Here is a 19,963-nt window from a genome sequence, read left to right on the forward strand (position 1 = left end):
TTTTCCATTTCATTTATTGTATGCTTCTGCTCTGAGTAATTATTGGTTTTTGTTTGTTTTTTTTTTTTCTATCTCTGTTGATATTCTCAGTGAGCTCATCCATTCTTGTCTCAGGACTGGTGAGAATGGTTATGACCATTAGTTGGAAAGCTATATGAAACAGGTTGTTGATCTCCATTTAGCCTGTGTTTCTGTCCTATTCTTTCATTTAGAACTTACTCCTTTATCTCATTGCTTTGTCTGACTCTCTGTGTTTGTGACTGCGTATTAGGTAGGTCAGCTCTGTCTCCTGGTGCCTTATGTAAAAGGCCTCTTGTGATGGCCAATAACAAAAGTGCTCCAGGGGGGTTGTCTGTGTGGGCTCCCGGCACCCGCCTGTTGTGCCTGTGCCCTGACTGGGGCAGGCACACTGGTGGGTGGTGCTTGCTCCTGATTCCGCTTGCTGAGACATCCTCCTGTAGCAACACGTTGGTGTGTTAGTGCATGGGGCTAACTCCTCCCCTGCACAGGGTATCCCTTACTTTGCAGGGCTCTAGCCCCTGCTAGGTGCCTGCTAGGTTTGGCAATATGGTAGTCACTCTCGGGGGACACTAGTGCCAACTGAGGCTCCCCCCTGTGTGTGATAGGGTGGGAACCGCTTTCCAGGAGCACCTTCCAGTGCAAACAAATTGGGTGGTACCGGTCTACAGGGGAGCATCAGAGCTGGATAGGCAGATAGATGGAGAGTGTCAGAATGAACTCTCAGCAGCATGTGGCCAGCTAAGCAGAACGAGGGCAAGAAAACACAGTAACTGCCAATACTTCCATTTGTGAGGAAACTCCTGCACATCCCTGCTTTTCTGGCATGCGTTCTAAAATTAGTCCATAAATTTTCATGTATACCCTCGTTTGAAAACTGCCTCTTCTATTCTGGGTCTCAGACCTAATGATGCAGTGTGCTTGCCCTTTAAGAGTGGGGACTTGGTTTCTTATCGCCTCCTGGCTCTCCAGGAGTGAAGCCCCACTAACGTTCAAAGCTCCTGGAGCAAAGACCCACCAATATTCAAAGCCAGAAAATGTAAGGTCTCATCCTCCTGGTGCGGGTCCCCGTGGTAGTGCCTGAAGCAGGGCTTGATCGCCTGGCCCCTTTAAGCCCGTGTTATCCCTCGTGCTTGTGGGTCATTATACTGGGTGTTTGCTTCCCAAATGTATCTCTGCCCCTTCTTCCCTTCTCCATGAGGGCCTTCTCTTTATGCCTCTAGTTGTGGAAGATCTGTTAGGCCAGCTCTCAGGTCATTTTCAGAATGAGTTGTTTACATGTAGTTGTTACCTTGGTGTGTCTGTGGGAGGTGGTGAGCTCAGGATCCTCCTACTCTGCCAGCTTCCCTTGCTCTCAATAACGTTACCTTTTCTTTGTTAATGTTTATTTACTTTTGAGAGAGAGAGAGAGAGAGAGAGAGAGAATGAATGGGCGAGGGGCAGAGAGAGAGGGAGACAGAATCGAAACTGTCAGCACAGAACCTGATGCGGGGCTTGAAGCCACTGACCGTAAGATCATGACCTGAGCTGAAGTCAGACGCTCAACCCACTGGGCTACCCAGGTGCCCCAGTAATGTTACTTTTGAAAGTAAACTTTCAAAGTCCCCTTAACGATAATTTCAAAACACTGAGTGCAAAGGCAGTGCACATCAGTATATCTATAGATAATTATAGTAATAATAGAACTGAAAGCAAAAAAAAAAAAAAAGAAAGAACATTAATTGTATTAGTCCCACATGGTTGTATTCTAGGTGATTAAGAATAACTTCGTGAATTAACATTCTAAAATAAATTGTATAATGTATGTTATCAGGAATACAACCAATAACTGATGTTTTATTTAAAAGAGTGATAAATGAATAGTGTCACATACTGTAAACACTTTACTAAGACAGGGGTTGAAATGGATCCTTAGAAGTTAATAAAGAGAAACACCGTGAGACCCTGGTCACTGGAGCCTTCTGGCAGACATCACATTTCCGTAAGCAGCCTGTGCAATGAATGAGTGTTAAAGAGGCAATCTACTCTTTCAAGTACCTTAGCAGTAGAGTTAAGCGTATGAAGGCAATGGTGGAAAACATAGGGTAATAATCAAAAAGAGTTTTGAGCTTAGATGAAATGTTAGTGGAAAACCTCATGTAAGAGAAGGGAAAAGATAGGAGAAGGGCAACGTGATTGAGAAAATGAAGTTCTTGAGGAGAAAGAAGAAAGTAATTGGGATGTCGATTATCTGTGAAGGAATTAAATAGGAAGTTGAATATCTCTGTCAAAATACCGAAGAAAGGGGATGAAATATTAAAAAAAACCCACACATACACATATTTCAGTTGGGGCCAAAATATTTTTCTGATATGTGTAACTTTCTTTATGAAATAACAGCAGCTTTGATTAAAAGATAGTCCACTTTCTCCCAGTAGTTGGTAATGCTGTAAGTTTCCAGTCATAAATATTCATACTATAAAAATAAATATCTTTTCACACTCATTAGGATTTCCAGAGCACTTAAAGTAGTATGTTGTATCATAAATGCAAAAATAGGAACCTTCTGCATTCATGGATGATGGCCTAATAATCCTACTTTTTCTTTTTTTTTAATTAAAGCCACAGTTTTGAACTTGGATGTTTAAGCCATGTAGAAGTTCCCCTTCGCATCTTACCCTCCCGCCTTTTTTGTAACTACAAGTTGTAGGACTGTCTCCGATTCAGTGCTATGGAAACACACCATTACCCCATCGTCGTTGAACAACAAAGTGTTTTACAATGCAAAATATTGACAAGGTTTTGAGAAATGAGAACACTCGCATATTGTCATTTCAAGTAAAATTAGTGTAACTTCTCTGGACAATAATTTGAAATTCTTAGTAAAGTTAAAGACTGCACTTCATAGTTTTACTCAGCTTAATTTAAACCTCCAGGAATAACAGTGTTCATTGTAGCATGGATATATTAGCAAAGACATAGAAGCAGCTTGATTTTTACTAATAGGTGAATGGATAACTCTGGTTTATTCACTGGTGAAATGTTACATAGATATAAAAATGGCTTTATTACACAGAAATAACTGCCATAATGTAAAATAAAGAATCAAGTTGTAAAAGGATATGACATTATAGAATGAATATCTTATTTATGAGTATAAACATAAACTCAAAAAATATAAAAATATATATGGAAACTTTAGAGAGCAACTTGAGGGAAGTGAGTACCACCTGGCAAAAAGGGACAAATGGTAAGGAGTGGAGCCTTAGCTACAACTGTAACTTTTATCAACTAGAAAATTCTTAAAATTAAAAATAATAGAAAAGCTACTTGCATAAATCAAATACAGGTATTAATCACACACACAAATGCATTTAGTTGTGTAACTGCCCATGTACCAGACAGCTTAGACTAAAATTGTTGTCCACCAATTGGGGACTTAAGAATTAATGAGCACTATAAAATATTTTTGTAAGTAAGATTATTTATTTTATTTTTTATTTTATTTTATTTTTTTTTTAAATTTTTTTTTTCAACGTTTATTTATTTTTGGGACAGAGAGAGACAGAGCATGAACGGGGGAGGGGCAGAGAGAGAGGGAGACACAGAATCAGAAACAGGCTCCAGGCTCTGAGCCATCAGCCCAGAGCCTGACGTGGGGCTCGAACTCCCAGACCGCGAGATCGTGACCTGGCTGAAGTCGGACGCTTAACCGACTGCGCCACCCAGGCGCCCCAAGATTATTTATTTTAATGTTATTCATTTTTTGAGAGAGAGAGAGAGCACAAGCAGGGGAGGGGCTCAGAGAGAGAGGGAGACACAGAATCTGAAGCAGGCTCCACGCTCCGAGCCAGCAGCACAAAGGCCGAGGCAGGGCTTGAACCCAAGGACTGTGAGATCATGACGCCTAACTAACTGAGCCACCCAGGCACCCCAAGAATAAGTATTTATTAAGTAAAGTATTAGAAAAGATAAATGAGGCAGCCAAGTAGTCAGATATGAAGACAAACTCCACTCAGGGTCTGTCAAAGAACTCAGGAATTGACCCTTATGTAAGAGTTAGGGTCTTGGAATTCACACTGAACTCAAAAGTTCAAACTTCTAGTGGTGCAATGCAAATTAAATATTTTTGTGCTGTTATATAAAGTATTAGTGTTATTTATTGGAAATTATGGAGAGTTAACCACAAGCTACAAGAAAAACTGTCTGATGATTAGGGATACATCTATGTGAACATATTTGGAGATGGAGAATTTTTTATGTCCTAAAACATCAGTTCACTTGCCCAGTACTTGGAACCAGAGGTTAAGATTTGATAGAAAATGTAAACAAATAGTACCTAGGTACTCAAATATTTCAGAATGCTTTTCACTGAGGTTAATGAGTGTAGTGTCTGATTCATTAACTATAAAGATGGTAGTTCCATTTAGATAAAAAATAATGGAAGGCAGAAGAAAAGGCGGGAAAGGAGGAGGAAAAAAAGCCATCTTTTTTTTAATGTTAAAAAAAGTGATGCTCTGAAGTGCTGATGTGTTCTATTTATTGCATTGGTTGGGCTTTCACAGTTGTGCTCAAATTTGTGATGATATATTGAGGTATCTCTTTATGATTTGTGCAGTCTTTGTACTTGTACTGTACTTGAACAAAAAAAGGACCTTTGTGGAATTTAAATTTTTGAAGTTCAGAGATCACATTGCCAGTCAAAGTCAAGTCGATAAAGTAGATGTTCTGGATAATACTGTACATGTGAAAAGTCCCATGACCTCAAAAGTTATTAAATCTAATTTTTAGTCTTTGAGATTCATAGATGAAAAGCCCGACGTGAATAAGATAATGAGTCTATAAAGCTTCTCTGGTGGCTTAATGAATTCAAGGAGAGAAAGGACATTTCATAGTTACTATTACTAAAATATTAATGCTAATATTTAATCAAGAACAGCAACTTTTTCCCCATAGTTTCCAATTTCTGTTGATCATGGTGATGAGATGCTGTCTTTCCATTATTATCTGGACACAACTTGTCCATATGTTGCCCAAAAGCACTCACTTCTTGGCTCTGAGTAAACAGGAAATGATATTCAAATGAGGACTACAATATGGAAATGAAGCCTATTATACTTGCAGATGGGCAGACAGTAGAGAGCTACAAAAGTCCACCTAGAAGATTTGGATGTGAACTAATAACTATAATTATCAACGTGATACCTTTTGTGAAAGGCTTTATGAATTTTCATTTTATCTCCTTTCAGAACCACTTACCTTAAATATAACTTAGATTCCAGCCAGCTATGATGTATCATAGCCATTTTCAGGGGCATATCCCTAGCACACTTTTAATGGAGGGCAGAAGAGAAATTATTTTCTTGATAATTTACAGTGACTTGTACCAGGAATCTGCTTGGATAATCCTGTAGGCTACTTGTGCTGTGAACGTATGTGACTGATACCTGGGCTTCTTTCTAAAGCTCTTGGTTTTTTTTGAGTGTCATAATCTTATAAGGCAATTAGGATCACTTAACCTTTTTTTTTTTAAGGAGCTGTTAATTGAGAATTCTGGAAGGTAAGTAATATTCCAGCCCCCAAAACAAAACTGTTTCTACCATGAGCTACTCCTTGGCACCTCTTCCTGTACTTTTTTCTTTTAAGTAATGGCATGTTTAGTTTCTTAATCTGTAGGTTTAAATCCTAGGGACATCTTTGAGTCATTCTTCCTCAGACTCCATATTCTAGTTGTATAAAAATTACAGAGAACAAAAAATAAAGACAAATCACAGATATTCTAGTAAAAACCCCCACAGATCTCACAATGGGAACAGCCTTTCTAAGTATAACATGAGATATTTAATCATAAATGAAAAGACTATTAAATTTTTTTACTGGAGGGGCGCCTGGGTGGCTTATCGGGCTAAGCATCCTACTCTTGATTTTGGCTCAGGTCATGATCTCATGGTTGTGAGAATGAGCCCTGCGTCAGGCTCTGCACTGGTCATAGATCCTGCTGAAGATTCTCTCTCTCTCTCTCTCTCTCTCTCTCTCTCTCTCTCTCTCTCTCTCTCCCTTCTTCCCTCCCTCCCTCAAAAAAAATTTGACCATAAAAATTATAAATGTAAAAAAACAAGAATACATCTTTGTATAGCAACAACATCATATAAAAGTCAAGACAGAGATAAACCAGAAAAATATTATTATAAGGTGAAAAACTAATTATACCAATAAGAATAAACTCTCAAAATCAAGTAAAGAAAAAAAATTCTAATAAAAATAAGCAAAAGGCATGTACTAATCTGGTAGGGGAAGAGGAAATAGATATAGCCAAGTTTAAGTGAAAAAGAAATGCTCAGTATCACAAGTAAAGAAATAAAATGAGACCTCAAGATTCATCTATCATAAAGAATTTAAAAATGGTCATACAAAGTTTTGGGAAAAGCAGAGGGGAAGAGGCTTTACTAATTAAAGATTGTTTTAAAATTAGATTAAAATATTCATGTTGTTTTTCTTCCCACTGAACAATTCTAGAGAGAGCATCCAAAGGGAAAGATTCGGACACAGTCATTGTTGGGGTGCCCGGAAGGCTCAGTCGGTTGAGCGTCTGACTTCAGTTCAGGTCATGATCTCGGGTTTGTGAGTTCGAGCCCCGCGTCGGGCTCTGTGCTGACATCTCAGAGCCTGGAGCCTGCTTCAGATTCTATGTGTGTGTCTCTCTCTGCCCCTCCCGCACTCACACTCTGTCTCTCTCTCCTTCAAAAATAAATAAACATTAAAAAAAAATTTAAGACACAGTCATTGTCATAAACAACAAACAGGTCATGCATAATAGCAAAAAAGTGGCAACTATACAACTGTCTAGTAGTTACAAAATGAAAGGAAACAAAAATCTTGTACCAAGATGTACAAGGCTGTGTGTTCTGCATTTGCTCATTGCTTCGGCTTTATGCCACTGTCCAGTCACCATCCACTGTCGTCTCAAGCTTTATGTCCTTTTAGTTCTCCAGAGGTGCTGTTTATTTTCTCATTCAATCCAACACTTTTATCTCTGCCTAGTAATTCAGCTTCATTCGCTTCTCACCACCCTCTATCCCATGCCCACTGCTCCTGAGCACTTGATAGTAATTTAGGATTGCTCATTCCCTTTCTCATCCTGTATATTTCCCTGTTGTATTTCCAGTTCAATCAAGGCAAAATCCATAGTGGAATTTCTGGGCTGCCTCCCTAGCATTTGCGACTGGCACCTTGTAGGCATTTAATAGTGCTTATTGAGTTAACTTTGTGAATTATTTTGTGTCTATACAATAGAATACACTTCATCCATTACAGTGAGGTCATAGCATATTTGATGACTTCAGTAATGGCTCTTGACATAGAGCTAACCAAAAGCAATTATCCCCTCACCCACTACACTTAATTTTTTCACTGAATTGTACTTGATACAATGTTACCTTGGTTTCAGGTGATCCAATGTAGTGTTTCAACAATTTTATGTTATGTTGTGTTCAACACAAGTGTAGCTACTGTGTGTCGCCATACACTGCTATTACAATACCTTTGACTCTGTCCCCTGTGTTGTACCATTCATACCTATGACTTATACATTTCATAGCTAGAAGCCTGTAATTCCCACTCCCATTCACCCATTTGGCTCCTACCCACACCCCCGTTCCATCTGGTAACCACCACTTTGTTCCCTTAAGTTATAGCTCTGTTTTTGCCTTGTTTGGTTTTTTCAATTCCAGATATAAGTGCAATCATAGGGTATTTGTTTTTTTCTGCACAACTCACTTAGTATAAGGTCCATCCATGTTGTTGCAAGATCTCATTCTTTTTTATGGCTGAATAATATTCCATGGTGTGTGTGTGTGTGTGTGTGTGTGTGTGTGTGTGTGTGTGTGTAGTACCTCTTCTTTATCCATTCATTTATTGCCGGAGTCTTGGGTTGCTTCCATATCTTGGTTATTATAAGTAATGTTGCATATATCTCTCTGAATTAGTGTTTTGTTTGTTTGTTTTTTTTTACCCATATCCTTGCCAACACTGGTTATCTCTCCATGTCTGTTACTAGCCATTCTGACATGTATAAGGTGACAGCTCATTGTAGTTTTCATATACATTTCCCTGATGATTAATGATGTTGAGCATCTTTTCATGTGTTGGTTGCCCGTCTTTATGTCTTCATTGGACAAATGCCTAGTCAGGCGCTCAGCTCATTTTTCAATTGGATTACTTGTGGGTTTTATTTTGTTCTGTTCTGTTTCGGTGTTGAGTTGTATGAATTCCTTCTATGCTTTGGTTCAGGAGGTTGACTTTTTGTTTGTTGATGGTTTCCTTCACTGTTGAAAAGCTTTTTATTGGGGCACCTGGGTGGCGCAGTCGGTTAAGCGTCCGACTTCAGCCAGGTCACGATCTCACGGTTCGTGGGTTTGAGACCCGCATCGGGCTCTGTGCTGACAGCTCGGAGCCCGGAGCCTGTTTCAGATTCTGTGTCTCCCTCTCTCTCAGACCCTCCCCTGTTCATGCTCTGTCTCTCTCTGTCTCAAAAATAAACAAACATTAAAAAAAAATTTAAAAAAAAAAGAAAAGCTTTTTATTTTGGTGTAGTCCTAATAGTTTATGTTTGTTTGTTTTTTCCTTTGCTTGAGGAGCCATACCTAGAAAAATGTTCCTCAGGCCAATGTCAAAGAGATCGCTGCCCTCATTACCTTTAATTCTTAACTGGCAAGACAACACTGCCTTGAGACCAGTAGGACTAACGGTAATGGTACCATCAGGATAATGGTTATGTCAGTGATTGCCAGAAGCTCAAGACTTCCAGTTATTTCATTATGCTCTGGATTCTAACATATTTCAGGCTTTTAATACCACCCTTTTTATTTTTTTGAATCCCATCTCCCTCCATTCTCTAACTTCTTTAATCCTTCCACTGTGCTCTTTAAAAGCCAAAATCAATAATTAGTGAACTCCTCCATATTTTACCATTCTTCTCTCTTCTGACTCTAATAAAAACCTGCCCTTTTCCTAAATGAACTGTTTTCTTCGAAGCTTCTCAAATGCTGGCTCTTTTTTTTTTTTTTTCCACATCTCTCATACTGTCGGATCCAAAGTAAAAGAGAGATCCTCCCTGTTTGCTCATTACCATATCCATATTATCCTTCCTCCCTTCTCCCAAAAACCTTCAGCTCTGAATGTCTTATTATGTGGCCCACTATGTCTCAGTCATCTACTAACCCCAAGCTATACCCCCTCAGACCTTGAAGATTTTATCTCCCGACTCTCTCCAAAGCTACTTCTTTCCTGTGGTCATAGTTCTGTGGTCATAATTTAGGTCATCATATAATCTGTGATACAATTTTAAAATAATTTTTAATTGAAGTGTAGTTGACATTATTTGTAGGTGTACAACATAGTGATTCTACAATTCCTACATTATAAAATGCTCCCTACGCTAAGTGTAATTACAAACTGTTACAACCAAAGTTGTTACAGTATTCTTGACTATATTCTCTATTATGTACTTTCATCCCGATGACTTACTTATTTTAAAACTGGAAGTTTATACCTCCTAATCTCCTTCACCTACTTCACCTATCCCCTCAGGGGGCAGCTGCCTATTTTTGTCCTCTGTATTTATGGGTTTATTTCTGTTTGTTGGTTTGTTTGTTTTTCCCTGTGTGTGCGTGTGTACGTGCGTGTGTGTTTTGTTTGATAGTTTGTTTTATTTGTTTTTAGATAAAACATATAAGTGAAATCATGTGGTATTAGTCTTTCTCTATCTGATGTATTTCATTTGCCATAATACCTTCCATGTCCATCCATGCTGTCACAGATGACAAGATAGCATTCTTTTTTATGGCAGAGTAATTTTCCATTGTATAAATACTACATCTTCTTTATCTTTTAGTCTATTAATGAACACTTAGATTGCTCTGTTTGTTGGCTATTGTAAATAATGCTACAATAAACCTAGAGGTGCTTATGTCCTTTCAAGTGAGTGATTTCATTTTCTTTGGGTAAATACACATAAAAATATTTACTAGATCATATAGTATTTTTAATTTTTGAGAAACTTTCTTACTATTTTCTATAGTGGCTGCTCCAATTTATATTTTTACCACTAAGACATGAGGGTCCCTTTTATCTACATCCTTGGAAACTCTTATTATTTCATACGTATTTGATACTAGCCATTGTGACTAGTATGAAGTGATATCTCACTGTGGTTTCAGTTTGCATTTCCATGGTGATTAGTGATGAAGAACAAATTTTCATGTGATTGTTGGCCATCTGTAGGTCTTCTTTAGCAAAATGTCCATTCAGGTTATTTGCCCCTTTCCAATCAGATTATTTGTTTTGTTTCCTGTTGAGTTGTATAACTTTTTATATTTATTGCGTATTAACTTTTTTTATCGGACATACCATTTTCAAATACCTTCCATTCACTTGGTTGCCTTGACATTTTGTTGATGATTTTGTTACTTGTGCATAAGCTTTTTAGTTTGATGTGATCCCATCTGTTTGTTAAAGCTTTGTTTTCCTTGACTGAGGAGACAGATCTGGAAATATATCACTAAGGGTGATGTCCATAAGTTTGTCTCTATTTTCTTTTAGGACTTTGATGGCTTCATGTCATACATTTAGTTCCTTAACTATTTTAAGTGTATTTTTGAATCTGGTGTAAGAAAAATGGTCCACATTCATTCTTTGCATGAATTGGTATAGTTTTCCCAATTGGAGAGACTTTTTTCTATTGTATATTATTGTCTTTTCTGTCATAGTGTAATTGCTCCTATATGCATGGGTTTATTACTGGGCTCCCTGTTGTGTTTTATTGATCTGTGTATCTGTTTTTATGGCAGTGCCACAGTTTTGATTACTATAGCTTTATAGTATAGGTTGGAAACTGGGATCATGATACCTCCAGGTTATTCTTCTTTTTCAATATTCTGTTGGTTATTTGGGGTCTTTTATGGCTCCATACAAATTTTAGCATTATTCATTTTAGTTCTGTGAAAAATATTCTTGATATTTTGATTGAGATAGCACTGATTCTGAACATTGCTGTGGGTGATACAGGTATTTTAACAATATTAATTTTTCCAATCCATGAACGTTGAATATCTTTTCATTTATTTGTGTCCTCTCCAATTTCTTTCTTCTACATTAAATTTATTCCTAGGTATTTTCTTCTTCTAAATAAAATTGTATGTGGGATTGTTTTCTTAATTTTTCTTTCTGCTACTTTGTTATTGGTGTATAGAAATACAACACATTTTTGTTTACTGATTTTGCATCCTGGGATTTTACTGAATTCATTCATTAGTTCTAAGGGTTATTTGTTGGGGTCTATAGGTTTTTCTATGTATAGTGTCATGTCAACTGCAAACATTGACAGTTTTATTTCTTCATTTTCAATTTGGATGACATTTCTTTCTCTTGTTTGATTGTCGTAGCTAGGAATTCGAGTACTGTGTTGAATAAAAGTGATAAAGGTGGACCTACTGCTTTTGTTCTAAGCTTAGAGAAAAAGCTTTCAGCTTTCTACCATTGAGTAGGATGTCATCTAGATTCATCATATAAGGCCTTTATTATGTTGAGGTATACTACCTCCATACCGTCTTTGTTGAGAGTTTTTTTTTTTTTTATCATGAATGGGTGTTGAATTTTGTCAAAAGTTTTTTCTTTTTTTATTGAGATGAACATATGGTTGTTACCTTTCATTTTGTTAATTTTCTATATCATGATTATTTTTCAAATATTGAACTATCCCCTCATAATCATTTACACCCTACTTGATTGTGGTGATGGATTCCTTTAATGTATTTGAGTTGGTTTACTAATATTTTGTTGAGAATTTTTACATCTTGTTCATCAGGGCTATTGACCTATAAATTGCTTTTCTATAGTAGTATATTTGGTATTAGTATCTGGGTAATGCCTTATAGAATTAATTTGGAAACGTCCAAATTATATCCTTCCTCTTCTATTTTGGAATAGTTTGAGAACGATAGGTATTAACTTTTTAAATGCTTGGTATGAATCACTTGTGAATCATTCTGATAATGGATTTTAGTTTATTAGATTTTTTTAAATAATGATTTAATTTCATTACTAGTAAGCAGTCTGTTCAGATTTTCTATTTTTTCCTGATACAGTATTAGATTGTATGTTCTAGGAATTTATTAATTTTTCATTGTAATATTTATTGCAGTTTTTAAAATATTTTTTGTCCGTAATTTTTCACTGTAGTCTTTAAAATATTTTTATTTCTGTATGCCATTTGGAATTTTCTTTTCTGAATTTGATTTTAGCCCTTTTTTTCTTCCTGTGATGAGCTGTAGACAAAAGTTTATCAATTTTGTTTATGTCTTCAAAAAACCAGCTCTTAGTTTCATTGATTTTTTTCCATGAAAAAAAATTTTTTTTGGTCTCTATTTCAACTCTGATCTTTATTAATGTGTGTTCTAATAACTTTAAACTTTGTCATTGTTTTCATTTCTCTAGGTTTCAGGTTAGATTGTTGGAGATTTTTCTAGTTTGCTAAGGGAGGACTTATTCAGTACGAAGTTTCCTTTTAGAACTACTTTTGCTGCATCACTTTTTAAAAAAATGTTTATTTATTTTTGAGAGACCAAGATGGAGACAGAGAGTGAGTGGGGAAGGGGCAGAGAGAGGGCGGGACATAGAATCCAAAGGAGGCTCAGGCTCTGAGCTGTCAGGACAGAGTCCAATGCTGGGCTCAAACTCACAAACCTTGAGATCATGACCTGAGCTGAAGTCCAATGCTTAACTGATTGAGCCACCCAGGCACCCCTGCTGCATCACTTTTTGAACCATTTTTTTCCATTTGTATTTTTCTCCAGGTAATTTTCGTTTTCTTCTTGATTTCTTGTATGAAGCATTGGTTGTTTAGTGGCACATAGTTTAGGTTCCACATGTTTCTATTTTGTTTTGTCCTGGTTTGTTTTTTTTTTTTCCATTTTTATTTTCATGTAATGATTTTGAGTTTATATTGTTGTGGTTAGAAAAGATGCCTGATATGATTTCAGTCTTCTTAAATTTTTTGAAACTTATTTTGTGGCCTAATACATGATGTATCTTGGAAAATGACCCATGTGTACTTGCAAAGGAGTATATTAAGCTGTTTTTGGATGGAATGTTTTGTGCATATATGTTAAATCCCTCTGTTCTAATGTGTCATTCTAACCCTTTTTCATACTGCTTTTGTATCTGGATGAAATATCCATTGGTATAGGTGGAGTGGTAAAGTCCCTTACTGTTACTATTGTACTGTTAATTTTTCCCTTTATATATGTTAGTATTTGCTTTTTATATTTAGGTGCTTCTCTGTTAAGTGCATAGGTATTTACAATTATTATATTCTCTTGTTGAATTGATCTTTTTATCATTATGTAATATCCTTCCTTGTATTTTTTCGGTCTGTGTTTTTTTTTAAAATTTTTAACATTTATTTATTTTTGAGAGAGACAGAGCATGGAGCCTGATGTGGGGCTTGAACCCACAAACAGTGAGATCATGAGCTGAGCCAAGTCGGACGCTTAACCAACTGAGCCACCCAAGTGCTCCTTTCAGTCTTTGTTTTAAAGTGTATTTTGCCTGATATATATATTGTTCTCCCAGATTATTTTTCTCTTCATTTGCTTGGAATATCTTTTTCCATCTCTTCGCTTTCAGTCTGTATGTGTCTTTAAATCTAAAGTGAGTTTCTTGTAGGCAGCATATTGATGGGTCTTTTCTTTTTTTTTTTTTTTTTCCAACGTTTATTCATTTTTGGGACAGAGAGAGACAGAGCATGAACGGGGGAGGGTCAGAGAGAGAGGGAGACACAGAATCGGAAACAGGCTCCAGGCTCCGAGCCATCAGCCCAGAGCCCGACGCGGGGCTCAAACTCACGGACCGCGAGATCGTGACCTGGCTGAAGTCGGACGCTTAACCGACTGCGCCACCCAGGCGCCCCGGGTCTTTTCTTTTTTAATCCCTTCAGTCACCTTATGTCTTTTGAATGGAGTATTTATTCAATTTATATTTAAAGTAATTGCTCATAGGTATGTACCTATTGTCATTTTGTCATTCTTTTCTGGTTGTATTTGTAGTTCTCTCTTTTTTTATTTGCTCTTTTCCTTTGTAATTTGATGATTTTCTTTAGTGTTATACTTGGATTCCTTTCTTTTTATCTTTTTTATACTGCAATAGGTTTTTGGTTTGTGGTTACCATGATGTTCATATATAACATCCTATGCATATAGCAGTCTATAATAAGTCAATGGTAGCCTAAGTTTAAACACATTCTAAAAGCACTATATTTTTCCTCCTCCCTCCCCACTTCATATATATGATGTCATATTTTCCATCTTTTCACTTTGTGTATCCCTTCACTAGTTTTCATCAATATAATTGATTTAACTACCATTGTCTTTTAATCTTCCTAGTAACTTCATAAGTGATTGATCTACTACCTGTAACGTATGTTTGTTTTTGCTAGTGAATTTCCACCACAATAGATTGTGGGAAAATGCCTAAGAAGAGCAAGAAAGCCAGGATGGCAGAAACAGAATAAGTAAGAAAGGCAAGAGCAGCAACCCTTACCTTATCACACTTAACTTCATTGCCATGCTTGGCATTCACTTGCTTCCAGGAATGTTCTGTTCCAAAATTTGCCCATAATTGTCTCCCTTACCTTTTTAAAGCCTGTTCAAATAATCCCTTAATACAAGTGATGCTTTCCTAACTGACTTATTTTAAATGACACCATTTTCCCACCATCTATTGTTGCCTCCTTGTTCTTTTACGTTGCTTTACATTCTTCATAGCACTTAACACTTCATAGCACATAGCACTTACTGTACTACTTACCTGTCTCTTTATCTCACACACACACACACACACACACACACACACACACACACACACACCCTAGCATATCTGCTTCCACTGGAATGTAAATTCCAAAAGAATAAGGATTGTTACCTGCTTTTTCTATTGCTTTTTCCTCATCTCCAGGAATAGTGCCTAAAGCATAGTAGATAGTCAAATGATACGTTGGATGAATATATGAACACACACTATCTAGTGGCCTAAATGTATCTATACACTATCTAACACACTATCAAGTGGCCTAAATGTAGCTATAACACACTATCTAACACAGTATCAAGTGGCCTAACTGTAGCTATAACAACAATGATGAGTATTGACACTGCTGGTCACTTTTCAAGTGATTCTTATATTTCATATATATGTACATTATATTTTACATATATATGTATATATGTAATGTTTATTTGAGAAAGAGAGAGTGAGAGAGGGGCAGAGAGAGGAGAGAGAGAATCCCCAAGCAGGCTCCACAAGGTCAGCACACAGCTTGATGTGGGGATTGAAGTCATGAACCATGAGATCATGACCTCAGCTGAAATCAAGAGTGGTACACTGACTGAGCCACCCAAGAACCCCATATAGTCTTATATTTTTAATCTCATATGTGTAGAGAAGAGTCAGTGAGGGTGTGCATAAAACTGTTAAAATTTATCTTTGAGTGTTGAGAGTATAGAAGATTGTTTTATGTTGTGTTGACCTCTCTTTTCTAAATGTTCATCTGTAAACCTCTCTTATCATTATAATAAAAAAGATATATAGGAGATAGTTCCTCTTTTAGCTCTCTTATTTTGTCTTGTAATCAGGCTCTTAAAGACACCATGTGATTTAGGAAAAAGACATTTCAAAATAACATTTCACAAACAATGGATATCTCTAATCATGGTTTTAAGTGTATATAATGTTTGCTTACTGTATTCTAAATACTTGTTAGTCTTAAAGAGAAAAGAAGTAAATGAAAAAAATCTCTCCATAGAGTTTCTGGACAGCAAGTAAAAACCTACTTAAGGCATTTCTAGCTTACACAAGGCAAGAAAAACTGAATCATAGTTTCCCTGATTTCAGCACTGAAAGGAAGTCATTAAAGAGTGCAAAAACTGAAAAGGATCAAACAAAAAGCCTTCAGTCCCCCAAATATCCAATAGTGCAATACTCATGATAAAAAAATGGACTAATCTATTCCCGGAAATGAAGTAACAATTTAAGAAATAAAGCAAAAATATAATCTCACACACCAAAATATACTTAGGCTACTTTAAAATAGGCTTATAGACTCAAGTTTTGCTTATAATGTGACTTTGCAAGAATCGAAACTAATTGAATTTGGGAAGTGTCAAGCACTATTTATAAGCAAAACCAAATGCTATGAGCTTTTGAAACTCAAATCCAGTTTAAGCTTGAATGAACTCAATTTACAAATTCAGGCTTTTAACTTGCTGTATAAAATTCATATGGGGGGTAACATGCTTTCATCAGCAATTAATTGGGAGTTCATACCTATACATTCTATTCTTTTTATTTTCTTTTTTGCAAATTATAGAGATACTCTGTAACCTTGAAATAAAGATGGGAAAGTGAAGGCATTTAGAGTAAGTCACCCCAAAATCTGCCACTTTGGCATGTGGACTATTTTGAACTGAAGGCAATTCAAACCCAGAAGACTCAAGAAAAAACACTTTCACCCTTAAACTACTTAAAATAATTTAGATAGACAGCCTCATCCAGAAAGAGAGCTAGTACCAAGAGATAACTTTTTTTTTTTTTCATCTGAATGGCATATCTGTATGGAAAGAGAAACATTTAATTGCCAAACATCTGCTCTTGTTATTGTATGTGAATTACCCTCTTCCCATTTGAAGGCTGGGCTCTATCCCATTCCTTACCTCAAAATGGCATATAAGCCTCACTTGGCTTCTTCTTGGGTATTATATAGCTTCTTCTATATAGAATATAGCTTCTTCTTGGGTCTGACTTTCTTTTGGGGCCCCTGCATGTGTCATTAAATTTGTTTTTCTCCTGTGAATCTGTGTTAGGTTAGTTTGATTATTGGACCACCCAAAGAACCTAGAAGGGTAGAAGGAAATTTTTTTCCTCCCCATGAAGGTAAAGGATGGAAAAAAAAAGGGTATCTAGTTGGGTCAGTTTGTCTCCTATCCTTCAAAAGATGTGTCTAGAATGTAAATGGGGACTGAAACATTCTTACACATTTCTCCTGAGAATTGATTTAGGCTGGGACTTCCAGAATGGGTAATGCAACCTGATTGTTCATCTATCATAACTGTACAATAAAGTGTCACTATCAGGAGTCACAATGGTTTAAGCACATTTAAAGGAGTCTTATTCCCAGTTCCAAGAGATTCACCTTGATATAATGAGAAGCCAGGATCCGGATATGTGGCTGCAAAGAGCGAAGGCTTAGTACACAAACCAAGATAGGCAAGCAAGGTAATAGTATTAGCCGGAGCCTGTGTGCTGACAGTGTGAAACAAGATGAGTGACTATTAGATGTAAAGTCATGGATGCCAATAGAAGTAATACAAAACGATGACAGAAATCAACTAGAAGGACTGAGCTGACATGGCTGTTTGATGACAATACACCAAGAAAGTATACTCTGTGAATCTAGTAGTACTGTTGCTATAAACTTCAGCACTAGTTCGTGCAATTGTCAGCTAAGATTGCTTGGTTTTATGAAGGGTTGCTGCCATGGTGCTACAAGAGTATGATAATTAGAAGGCCAGTCTTTTATTAGAAGGCTGATGCGCAACAACAAATACCCCCACAGGGACAAGAAGTGGTGAGAATTCCACAAGAGAAGAGTTACTTTCTTTTCAGAAGACTTTATGGGTTCAGTCACCTGTTCCTATATATTCACCTTTCCTCAAGGACACTTTGTCCTACTTGTTAATGGTTTACTTGATGTATTTCTTCTAATACGTGTCCTACTCTGTTCACATTTAGTTCTCTGACACAGTCAGAAAGATATCTTAGTACCTCTCTTCTCTTTATGGACTCCTCTCTGTTGTTCCATCAATGATTTCAGTATCCAGCCCCAGGCCAGTGTCCATTTTTGCTGACCCACTGCAGCGTGATCTGTCTTGACTTCTGCTTCACATATTCCGGGCCAACATCTTGCCAAAGCTGCATGGTGTGCAGAACCCACGTGGATCTAGGCATCCATTCTAACTCAGGCATGAACTTGCAAGTATGAGCTAATTAATGACTTATCAGAAAATTCTTAATTAATAGGGAACTACAGTCTCCCAGCTGGACAATTCAGCATTTTTTTTTTCTCCATGGTTCATGGAAGAATGCCAAGAAGCATAAATTCCAAGTTGCCCATGGCAGTGAGCAACTCACTGCATCCTTGAATTGATTATTTCAAATGCCTTACCAGTTTCATAATAACTAGTTTTTCATTCATATTCCCTGGGATAAGTTCCCATAATATATTTACCTATTTAAAGAAGATTGTCTCAGGCTCTGGTTTACAGAGGGACTCAAACTTTAATAGTCTTCATTTTATATTCCCTGGTCTGGGGGAAAAATTGCAAGCAGCTTTTCTCAGGATGTTAGGTAGAACACATCTTTCTCAAGATAATTTTTTAAAGTTTTATTCCAGACTAAATTAGGAAAGCACTAATATTGTGCTATATTTAAGGATTTGAAAAGCTTCGCACATAAATTTGCCTGTTTGGTTTAACTCTTAATGTCCTCAGCTTTTTGGACCAACAGAAAACTTTAAAAAACCATAACTGTTTTTTATATTTATTTAACTTCAAGTTAGTTACCATACCATGTAGTATTGGTTTCAAGAGTGGCAATAGCTATTAGTGACCAATGGCAAAAAGGACATTGATAGCCACAGGAAAAACAAAAATAAAAACCAAAGAAAAAACAGAATTCCATGAAATTTGTCATAAGAAATACTGTGATGAATTTTTTTTTTAACATGTAATTTATTGTCACATTGGTTTCCTTACAACAAACAGTGCTCATCCCAACAGGTGCCTTCTTCAATGCCCATCACCCACACTTTCCCCTCTCTCCCAACCCCCATCTACCCTTAGTTTGTTCTCAGCCCTTAAGAGTCTCTTATGTTTTGGCTCCCTCCCTCTCTAACTTTACTTTTTCCCCTTCCCTTCCTCCATGGTCTTCTGTCAAGTTTCTCAGGATCCACATAAGAGTGAAAACATATGGTATCTGTCTTTCTCTGTATGACTTATTTCACTTAGCATAACACTCTCCAGTTCCATCCACCTTGCTACAAAAGGCCAGATTTCATTCCTTCTCATTGCCATGTAGTATTCCATGGTGTATATAAACCACAATTTCTTTATCCATTCATGTGATGAATTTCTTAATACTGATATATCACTGGGTTATCTCTGAAATTGCAGATAATGCTCAAAAAATGCATGCCATTCATAAGAGATGCCTGCCTTTAGGAGTCACTTTCTATGTTTTCCTATAACCCCTCAAGCAAGGACCTTGTGGGAAATTTTAACTGATGAGAAAGTTTAGTTGCATCCAATCGAGTGTAATCCAGCTTGCCAGCCTGTCTGCCTGCCTTCCTTTTTTCATTCTCTCCTTCCTTCTTTTATTTCTTCCCTCCATTTCTCCTTTCTTTCTTCCTTTTTTTCATCTTTCTTAGAAGACATTATTGAAGAGGAAGGTATTGAATGCACAAAGGAAATAAAAATGCTATTATAGAATGTATCAAATCAAACCTGAAATTAATGTATCAAAGGGATAGAATTCTTAGAAAGTTTTTATTCCCCAAATAAGGAATTTTGAGACTTGTATTAAATAAAAATGTCAATTCATATATTGATGTAGATTGGGGAAAAAGTCTTTGCTACTCCACCAATAATTCTTTTTTTCTTTTATAACTTTATTTTTTATTATAATATTTTCAAACATATGAAAATAATTATATAATGAGTAACAATATACCCAACACTGGCTTAGCAGCTGTTAACATTTGGCATATTTGTTTCATCTACTTGCTAGAATAATTTTATAGTGAGGTACAAAAATCATAGCATTCACCTTATGTACTTCAGTATGGGATCAATAGGAAATA

The 19,963-nt window shown here is 36.6% G+C and overlaps 1 long non-coding RNA gene across 3 annotated transcripts in view; it reads left to right on the top strand.

Annotated features, from left to right (window-relative positions):
* The window catches only part of LOC147584531 (uncharacterized), a 158,853-nt gene that overhangs the window by 111,593 nt on the left and 27,297 nt on the right, over window positions 1–19,963 (top strand). Inside the window, exon 2 of one of the 3 annotated variants that reach the window (XR_015250704.1) lies at window positions 5,532–5,557. The exons of the other annotated variants lie outside the window; for them this stretch is intronic. This is a non-coding gene — a long non-coding RNA (uncharacterized LOC147584531). The remainder of the gene's footprint in view (window positions 1–5,531; window positions 5,558–19,963) is intronic. 3 annotated transcript variants of the gene reach the window in all.

This window comes from Puma concolor, chromosome A1 (assembly GCF_028749965.1).
Source record: "Puma concolor isolate L17-30 chromosome A1, mPumCon1.1.hap2, whole genome shotgun sequence".
Taxonomy (NCBI): Eukaryota; Metazoa; Chordata; class Mammalia; order Carnivora; family Felidae; genus Puma; species Puma concolor.